This window comes from Anolis carolinensis, chromosome 4 (genome assembly GCF_035594765.1).
Source record: "Anolis carolinensis isolate JA03-04 chromosome 4, rAnoCar3.1.pri, whole genome shotgun sequence".
Taxonomy (NCBI): domain Eukaryota; kingdom Metazoa; phylum Chordata; class Lepidosauria; order Squamata; family Dactyloidae; genus Anolis; species Anolis carolinensis.
In genome coordinates, this window is record NC_085844.1 from 208,200,342 (window position 1) to 208,210,454 (window position 10,113).

Genomic DNA, 10,113 nt, shown 5'->3' on the forward strand with positions numbered 1-10,113 from the left:
TATGGAATATTTGCCTTCTTGTTAATGCAAGCAAGATATTCTTTGGAAATATTCCCAGAGGCATTCAGCTAAACTGTGGTTTAGAAAGCTCAAATCTCACTCAGGCCTAAGGTGCAGCCAATACTGCCCATTTAATGCAGTTCAAAGCTTGGTTCAAACTGTAGTGGTTAGACAACTACAGTGGTTTTTAAAGTGTGTTTAAAAAGCCCTTAATTCACAGTAGTGCTCTGTGGTTTGTGTAATCTTACCATCCAGGCTTCAAACTGGTTCCAAGTTGTCCTGTGTAATCATCTGTACACCAAAGCCACATTCTTCAATACCAGTTTGAAACTGCATTAAATGGTCAGTATAGATGGGGCCTCAGTAGACATAACTGAGAAAAAGCCAAGCCCTTGGTTCACATTTGGTAGAGTGTAAATAGTACACAACAAAGCTAAGAACCATATATTCTACCTCCTGTCTGACCATTTTAACATGATGTACTACAGACTTTAATGCATTCATTCTCACAACCTCCCTGCCGCTTGGATATGTTGAGGCAAATAAAGGGCTTAGCCTTTAGGAGTCCTGTGGGAAGGGAATAATAAGCAGTCCATTTGCTGTGGCATCAGCAGCTTTGTGTTACATCCCTTTGCCATGCAGATGAAGACGATGAAGATATCAGAAAGGTGACACTCAGTGGTGTGAGACTTGACTCTTCATTACTGACTCATCAAGCTGTGGGATCGATTCCATTTTCCCACAGTTTATTGTAGTTCAAAGCTTGGTTAGCTTTAGCATTTCATTTTCTAAAGGGCTCCCTGCACCCCTAAGACAGACATCAAAGCGAGAGCGGTATTAGAGAGGTCAATGAAGCACTCGGAAATGGCAACGGCACCTGTGGCAATGGATCACTCTATTCATTAAGATGTATGACAATAAGCCTTTGCTCAAAGAACACTTGCAAGCAATGCAGCCTTGAAATAAAAGACCTTGCTAACTTCAGCACAAGCGGGTAGTTTGTTCAATCATCCAAGTCTTAACAGTAGTTCAGAGACCTGTATTTTGAATAAAAAATATGCATATTCTGCCAGTATGGTGAGGCATTGTTCTGTGGCCAGCCATTCTAATTGTTTTTCCTGACAGGCTCACAGCCTCTTAACATGGGTTCTGTGCTGGGGAAGGTTTTTTTGTCAGACTTCTCTGAAATTTTGCCCTGGGATTTAGGAGTAGCAGGCAAAGTCATGTTGTGTTTCCTACATGCTATGGTCAAATAGGCAGCAGAGAAAGATGACCATTATCTAGGGAAGGGGTAGGAAACTCCAGAGACCAACCTTCTACCCCTGTCATCTGCTGTGGGCTGGTTACTTCTGGTTCAAAACAAATCTTATTCCAGTCACTTCTGTTTTTTATAAAAACACCATATTCTTTTAATAATGTGTCTGGGGTTCCTATAAAATAGGGTCTGATTGGAATTGCTCAAACAGCACAGTGGATGATGAAGAGGGGAGCAGTGATGGGGAATGTGTGAGACTGCTGCTCCTTTCCTCACCACTGGTAAAGGTTGATGGGAGTAGTAATCCAACAACAACTAGAAAAGCTGATATTCTTTATCCCCTTGGCAGCAGATTGGACATAATGATTCTGGCAGCCCCTTGTACTTTTACAATTACCCTTTCCTACAACAAAATCATGCTTATTCCCTAACAAACACGCTTAGTGTCAAAATAGTAGAAGCAAACACAATTATTTCTCTATGCTCATGCAAATCCTGTGACCACCCAAGTGCACATGCATGGGACATTTCCTTTTCCTTTATTTCTTTTTGACAGTCAGGTTGTTGTTTGATTATTTACAGAAATGTTGCAATAATTGTAAAGCATGGAGTGAGAGAGGGGGAAGAAAAACACATGGCTCACCAGAAGGAATGTTTCTGTAAAACCATGGATAGAAAAACTGTATCCCACAGGTAGTCCAAACCTTTTTTGTTTGTTTGTTTTCATTCCAGCAGTGCCTCTAGTTGCCCAAAGATCTTTATAATTTTTTTAGCAGACACTGCAATTTGCTGTCAACATTTGGCAGCAAACCACTACATGTATCATGGTTAATGAGAAAAGGAGATAAAGGCAGCATAATCAATGGGATAATCAATTTAGGGTTTGTCTACACTAATCAGAAAATTCAGACTCATTGTGAATCCACTACGGTCTGTCTCCATGACACACAGCAATGTTTGGTGAGTATCCCAGATTTTTGTGGATTTTATCCAAAATTTTGCATCATATTTATTCCACATTAGTGCTTTAGTGCTCGTTTGATGATCCATGATGGCACCTCCCCCCCTCCCCCCCAACATCATTCTAACATTGTATTTTAGCCCCTACATGGCTATACTTGTTGTAATTTTGCCATTATAGTAATACACTCAGTTAAAGGAGCAATGAGAGTCCTTCCTTGAAAGGAAAAACTCTGCCCAGCAAGCAAGGATTGTCATCATTTATTCAGAATGAGAGCAAGCTGAATGGACCACACCAAAAAAGCAATGGCATTTCTTCCTTGTGAGCAGAAGTCTTCCAATGTCATCATTTCTTTGGGAAATGGGGAGTCGGGTGTGTCATGCCAAAGGGGGAATGGGAGTCATTACATTTAGGAGGAAGGGAGGGAAAAGAACTCAAAAATCATGCTCTAAAAGCTCTAAATTACATTCACTCAAATTACGTGACGGCCTGAAAAGCGTAACTGCAGCAAGAGGAACGTTTCACACATATATCTATTATGGAAAAGCAATGCAACTGGGAGATATTGATGAGTTCTACTTATCAATCGAAAAGCAATGCAATTGGGAGGTACTGATGAGTTCTACAATAGGAATGTGTGGGAAACGAAGCAGCAACAGGACAGATGGCATCATGCCGTAATGGCCAAGGATACCATTATCCCATGGAAAGGACAGATGGCATCATGCCGTAATGGCTAAAGACACTATTATCTCATGGAAATGTCACTTTACAAGTCCCGTGTGATAAAGTCCTTGGACTCACTCAAAACAGTGTTAACCACAAAGTCCTTAATAATCCTTGTTCTCATAAAGGAAATTAGTAGTTTGTGCTTGCAATCTGGGATATTTTCTAATATGAATCAGTGTTTTTTTAATTAATGTCTGTAAGATTTTTTGTAATGCAGATTAATGTGAGACAGCAGTGAAGATAACTGGTTTGTGGTTTGTGCTGTTTTTGTAGTAATTCTTAGTGGAGTCTGCCAGCTGCTTTGAACATTCCCTTCCTTACAACCGCTTGTGAGTATCTCTTTATATTGTTTTGATAATATGTGGTTATAAAAAACCTTATATGCATATATTTAAAAACATCGATTCATATTAAAAATATCCCAGGGTGGTCAGATTGGTTTGAAGTGATGTTTCTTACATTGCTAGGGCATACACTACCCTTTGAAATATTAAGCTTATTGGACAAGAAATAGACTGAAAGCTGTTTGTCCCCATCTTCTGACAGAATTCCTATGTCACTAACAGCTCTCTGACAACCATCAACAGCTACAGCAACCTTTTCCAACTTCAGCTGTTGCGTAACTCTGGCAAATCTCTGAATCGTTATCAGTTTCATGTTAGGAAGTTAAGGAGATAAGGTTTCCTATCAGCTATATGCTAGAGAAAACTTCACTTGCTGAATTTCTATCACTCATACAAAGGTTAAAGGCCTAGAAAGTCCCCCCAGAATGCAACTCTCCTTTGTGATAACTCTGAGTTCATCTATACTGTAGAATTAATACTATTTGACACCACTTTAACTGCCATAGCTCAGTGTTATGGAATCATGTAGTTTGGCGAGCACTCACATCTATTTGGCAGAGAAGGCTACAGACCTTGAAAAACTACAACTTCTGAAATTCCATTGCATTGAACCATGGCAGTTAAAGTGGTATCAAACTGTATTCATTCTACAGTATAGATGCATCCTCTGAGAGAGCCTGTTCTATTTTGTTTAAAGGAAAACCCTTTCCCATGGTGGGAAAGCTTCACACACTTCTACTCCTCACACAAATAAGAAAGTAAACAAAATCTCTTTGACATACTGAATAATTGTCTTTTGCCACATAGATTGGATTTTCTCTTCCTGATAGGGGTGATATATTTTAATATCTGAGACATCCGTTTATAATGGCTTTGCAATTAAGGATCCCAGGACAAACCAGAGGCTAGTAGTCAGCCGAGGCAGATAGAAATGGCTAGCTGGAAGGTATTACAAAGTCTCAGAATAATACTATCAGCACATTGCCAGGAGCAGAATGTATCACATTCCAGCTCTAATGCAATGTGCAACACTCTGAAGTGGAAACAGTCAGCACCTGCTGAACTTTGCTGCTATCTTGCAATTTAGGTGGCTTCAATCCCCTCCACTGAGCCTTTTTGTTCAGTGACATTAAAATCCTGATAAGTAACATTTACTAAACATGGCATCTCGGAAAGGTTGGCAGCTTTCTTTTTCACCTGGCTCAGTGACCTGACATCCACTAGGCTCCACCACCAGCTAGAAGACATGTGTGCAAATGGTCACACCGAGTCTAGTACTACTGGAGAAGGGAAATGGTTAACTGACAGAGAAAAGATGAATACGAGATGCTGATCTTTAATTGCAAACAATTACATTTGCAAGAAACAAGCTCATCCTCATGCATGTCATGCAGTGTTTAATTAAATGTTAAACACATCCATTTCCCCCCTTTCTCTTCTCCTTCCCACCGCCCTGGATTTTCTGTAGAAAGTAATTAACAGCCTTGTCTACAGGTAAACCATTAATTAATACTGTGCTCATTATGATCAAGATCAGATTGCTTTGATTTATTTAGTGTTCGCTTTTCCCTTAATGGAATTATACCCTGATTTTCAGGAAGAGGCTGATCTTTTATGCATGGGAAGAGTCAAATTTGAAAGTGTGTAGCAGCATTTCTTAGTTGTACCAAAGCTTAGGTCATTAGATAAGGCTTCTGGCTTCCATGTCAATAAAGCAATGGATCTGCTCTGGATTTCAATCCAAACTCTAAAAGAATATTCCAAGGTGCTGCACCTATTTTGGGAAAGAGTAGGTGCAGCAGTAGGTCCTTTACAGGTCCTTTAAAATTCAAGCTAAACTCAAGAGCATACTGAATAATTGTTTATGACAATGTTCTTCTATCTACTGATATCTAATCGGTGTGTTTATTAATTTGTCCATTTCAATAAAATAGCTAGGGAGCCTGATCATTCTCCACTATAAACATTCTGAAACTTAAAGACTTAAGAGTGTTTAGAGAATAATTGATAAACAACAAAGAACATTCAGTCCTTCAGTCTAAAGATATAGAAGTGGGGGACTATGCCTGTTTCAGTGTACAGTTCCAAAAATGGATAGTAACTTGATCCAGAAGAACAACAAAAAATAAACCCTTATTTTGAATTCAAAATTCAAAATACTCAAAATCCAAAATTGTCCATGTAGGTGACTGAGAGTGACACCATTTGCTTCACGGACAAAATTATTTTATATTGCGCAAATTATCTTTAGTTTATGTGTGTGGTGTTTGTACAATAAATGTATTTAATGTGTAGACTTATATCTCATCTCCAAGGTATTCATTATGTACAAACAAATCCATATTTCATCACATTATAGTTGCTGATATAGATGATAGGAGAGATAACACCAAGAGCGATCCTTTGAGAGGCCAAAAAGTCTGTTTTATTATATTCAGCTGAAGACTCTGGGGGTGGAATCTCTTCCGAAAGCAAACCAGAGCCCTGATCAAGGCGTTGACATTGCCTTTTATACATTTTCAGACAAAGAACATGCTTCTACATACATCTCGTCATCAGTACATCATTTCACATGTTTACATACATGGGCATAAATATGCATGTATCAGCGTTTTTCTATCTAAGCACTCTAAAAGCCTGTAGCAAGTTACAGATAACGGCTCGGCTATAATACATTAATCAGGGGCCTACTCTTGACCTTTCAAAAGTCTGCTCTCCCTCTAATGGAATGTACGTATAGATAACAGCCCCCCTTATCCCTGTCCTGCCAGCTTGTACATTTACACAGAATCTAACACAGAGAGAGTCTGATTTTTCTACATTTCACTGCTTCTAATGTGCATACAATATAAGTCTAAAAACTATATTTTCCAATTCCTCATCATTGCTACAGCATAATGGACACACACACACTCCATTTTGGGGGTGCCAAAAATTGTATTTTTGTTTTCCTCACACAATAGTTCCACCCCATTTGAAGCTGTTTTTCCCTTCCTTCCTTCCTTCCTTCCTTCCTTCCTTCCTTCCTTCCTTCCTTCCTTCCTTCCTTTCTTCGAAGGCAAAACAGTTTAAAATTTATAAAATCGCGGTCTCTGGAGCCGCACCCTTCCCTCCTCCCTTCTTATTCTGTGGCAAGGAAGTTCACAAAACTTGGAATGGAGTTCTTTGGAAAAAGGAGGGAGGGAGGGAGGGAGGTCCAAATCCCAGAAACCTCCATTTCAGGTTGGAGTTCTCTGGAATTGCCTCAGAAGAAGAAGAAAGAAAAGCAGATCTTCCAAAACAAATCTGAAATATCAAACATTTCTGGTCTCAAGCATTTTGGATAAGGGATACTCAACCTGGTTAGAATTAACTGAACTTCCATCACACTAGGCAAAGTTTAATCTTTCCCAGAAAGATTAAAAAATCATATTAGATAAGAAAATATTAGGGGGAGGGGAAGAAGCAAGCAAGTTTTAGATGTTTTAAGTTAAATTCTGTCCCAAATTCTGCTTGATGAAGCACTGCTGGCATGAAAAAAAATGCTGCGTGATCTTTTCTGGACTGTATACAGAAGTACTTGGGGCAACAGGAATATATTTTAAGTGGTATATGTCAGGGTATTGTGTATTGCGAAATGTTAAAATCAATCTGGGTTATTAGAAATGCCTTATGTGTTAGTTTTTCTGCAAGGCATTTCAGCAGTTTTGGAGTTAATGAGAGTCTGCTATGATTGATGTATCACAGGACCAATAGGGTCAAGTTTGTTTTGACCGGGACTTTCTTTCTTGTTCCTGTGGAATGCAGAGGAGTTTCCTGAAGAGTTGAGCAGTGTGCTGTGTGTGCATGAGTTCGCTTCGGCAAGTACTCATGGAGAGAAGGACTGATTTACTCTATTTTGTATATAGACTTGTAAATAATAAAGATTGATTGCCGTTGGATTTCCAACCGAACCCTCATCTGCTGGAGTGTGTTTGTCCAGTGCTGTTTTTCCATACGGGGAGACAGTCTGGAGAGAAGGAGGTGAAGACCGGGATGGTGAATTTTTGGATTTCACTCTGCTACCCATCATCCCCTGACAGTATACTCAATCTTGTCTTAGAGCCAGGATTTCTAAAGTCAAAAGTATGATTAGAAGAATAACATTGGCCAGTTGCTATCCCTTCAGTCTTTCTGGTTCCCTCTAGCCTGCACTGTAGTGGTGGTTGTAGTTGTAGTTGCTGTTGCAGCTACTGCTAGGTAAAGGTAAAGGTTTTCCCCTGACATTAAGTCTAGTCATGTCTGACTCTCGGAGTTGGTGCTCATCTTCATTTCTAAGCCAAAGAGCCAGCATTGTCCGTAGACGCCTCCAAGGTCTTGTGGCTGGCATGACTGCATGAAGCGCCGTTACCTTCCTGCTGGAGCGGTACCTATTAATCTACTCACATTTGCATATTTTCGAACTGCTAGGTTGGCAGAAGCTGGGGCTAACAGCGGGGGCTCACCCCGCTCCCCAGATTCGAACCATCAATCTTTTAGTCAGCAAGTTCACCAGCTCAGCAGTTTAATCCACTGCACCACCAGTGGCTCTGCTGTTACTGCTACAGTGTTCCCTCACTACTTTGTGGTTCTTTTTCATGGTTTCGTGGTTCTGTTTCGCGGTTTTTCAATAAATTCTAAAAGAATATTATAAATCATTAAAAAATTACAATTTACAGTCTAAGGAAGGAAGGAAGGAGAAGCCAAAGGGAGAGAAAAGGAACCCAAGTGGCAACAGGAAGAAAAGGAGGCGATTTATCAACACACAATTGGTTGATAAAGACTGAAAATAGTATATAATTACTAAAATAATGGATAAATATAGCATCCCTACTTCGCAGATTTTCACTTATTGCGGGTGGTTCTGGAACGTAACCCCCGCGATGAGGGATATATGCCTTCAAATCAACCTTGACGTGGCAATCCCATCATATGGTTTTCTTAGGAAAATTCATTCCAAGAAGGTTTGCTACTGCCTTTCTCTGCAATCAAGTACTGTATATGTGATTTATCCAAGACCAATCCAATGCTGAATGGTGATTCAAAACCCTGACCTCCCAAATCCTGTTTCATTCTGAATACTAGGTCATGCTGGCAGATCCTTAATTGTAGCTCCCTGTCTGCAGACAGGGAGCAACACACCTTGAGCTACGTAGATCTAAGAAACAGAGGTGAAAACAAAACAGGAGGCATGCACCACAGGGTTCCCTCTGTCCCTAATTGCTCTCTATAGAAGTGTTGGTGCTTCACTTCTAACATTTAATTCTTTCTTACTGTCTACTCTTTACTCCGCAATGAAAACTTGCTCAATTTCTGTATATAATGGAGCAAATCTGAAGTTATTTTTGAATTTAAAACACCAAATCAACCTCTTTTTTAAAAAAGAAAAAAGCTTTTATGACTCCCAATGTTTCAGATCCGTGTTATGGTCCCTTCGCTCCCATGGAAAGGAAAACTGGTCAACCTGCTTGTTGATGTCGGTCAGCTCAGCCAACTGCATTTAGAGCTCTCCTGGCTATAGACAGCAACACAGTAAACCTCTACTTCAAAATGTGTCTGTTAACAATTATAAGAAACTATCTGGACTAGGTAAAAGTGTATACCTCCAAATGCTGTTAGAAGACTAAAAACACCCTGAGTTCCATTCCTAGAGAAGACAGCATATAAATAAAGTTATTGGTTATTTGGTAGAATTTCTAGCATTCCTTTGTGTTAGCCAAGCTGGCTAAGGCTGCTGGACATTGTAGTCCAATAACACCTTGATAATTGTCCTTTGACAACTTCTGGTATCAACTTTCCAGTCATTCATAGCTGTGGCTGAAATTGAGTGGATACTAAATTTCTTCTAGTGAAAAACTATTCAAAGGCGCAGGTATGCCAGTCTGTTTCACGATTTTTTAAAAAAAGGAAGGGAAAAAACATATAAAAGACTATGTCTTTGCCTTCCACAGAACTTTCCTGAAACATTATGTATTTTTCTGTTGTATATTTTAAGGCTATATTTGAACAATATTTTGCAATTGTAATTTTTGCACCCACTTCCAATTTGCTGCATATATCTCTAGGTTATTTCTCACCTTCCATTCATCATAGAAAAAGCAGTTTCTATGCCATACATGTTTTTATCAGCATGGGAATAGTCAAATTTAGAGCTAGGACCACAGATAAGAGGATCCGTGCCCATTGAGGCTAAACCAAAATAGACCAGAACAGAGATGTCACTCGCCAGGATGAAGACAAGCCACAGAAGTTTATTCAATCTGGCCAGAAAGGATGAATGTACAAGCAGATGCTTTCAAAAGTACAGCATAACATGAATACAGAGACATGAGATGTTATACATTCGATAGCTATTTAAATCTCCCACTCTCTCCTCAGATTGGCCAAAAGAGGGGCCGGTTTGGATCCGTACCCTGATTGGCTGGCGCCCCAATGATGTTACTATCTCCAGGGGTCAATCCCTCTGGTGGGGAGGAAATGACAGGGGTTTGATCCAAGAGGGCCAATCAGCTGTGGGAGGCATCCCCCATGGGAGGGGACGAACTCCAGAAGATTCGTACTCATATTTGGAAATACTAATGAGTTTCTGAATGGTGTAATTGTCCAGTTTTGGGTGTTGGGAAAATGCTTTGGGAAAACAAAGGTGAAAGGTCCCAGGAACAAAAGGTGATGATCTCTTTAATTAAGCCTTGGATTTGAAATAAAGGAGTTCACAAGTGTACATATTCCAAGCTTCTGTTTCCACGGTCAGCAATCTCTTAGCCCAAGTGGGATACTTGGGGGGGGGGGGGGGGGGAGAGAAAGAGAGATCAGCCTAGCCTCTTCAA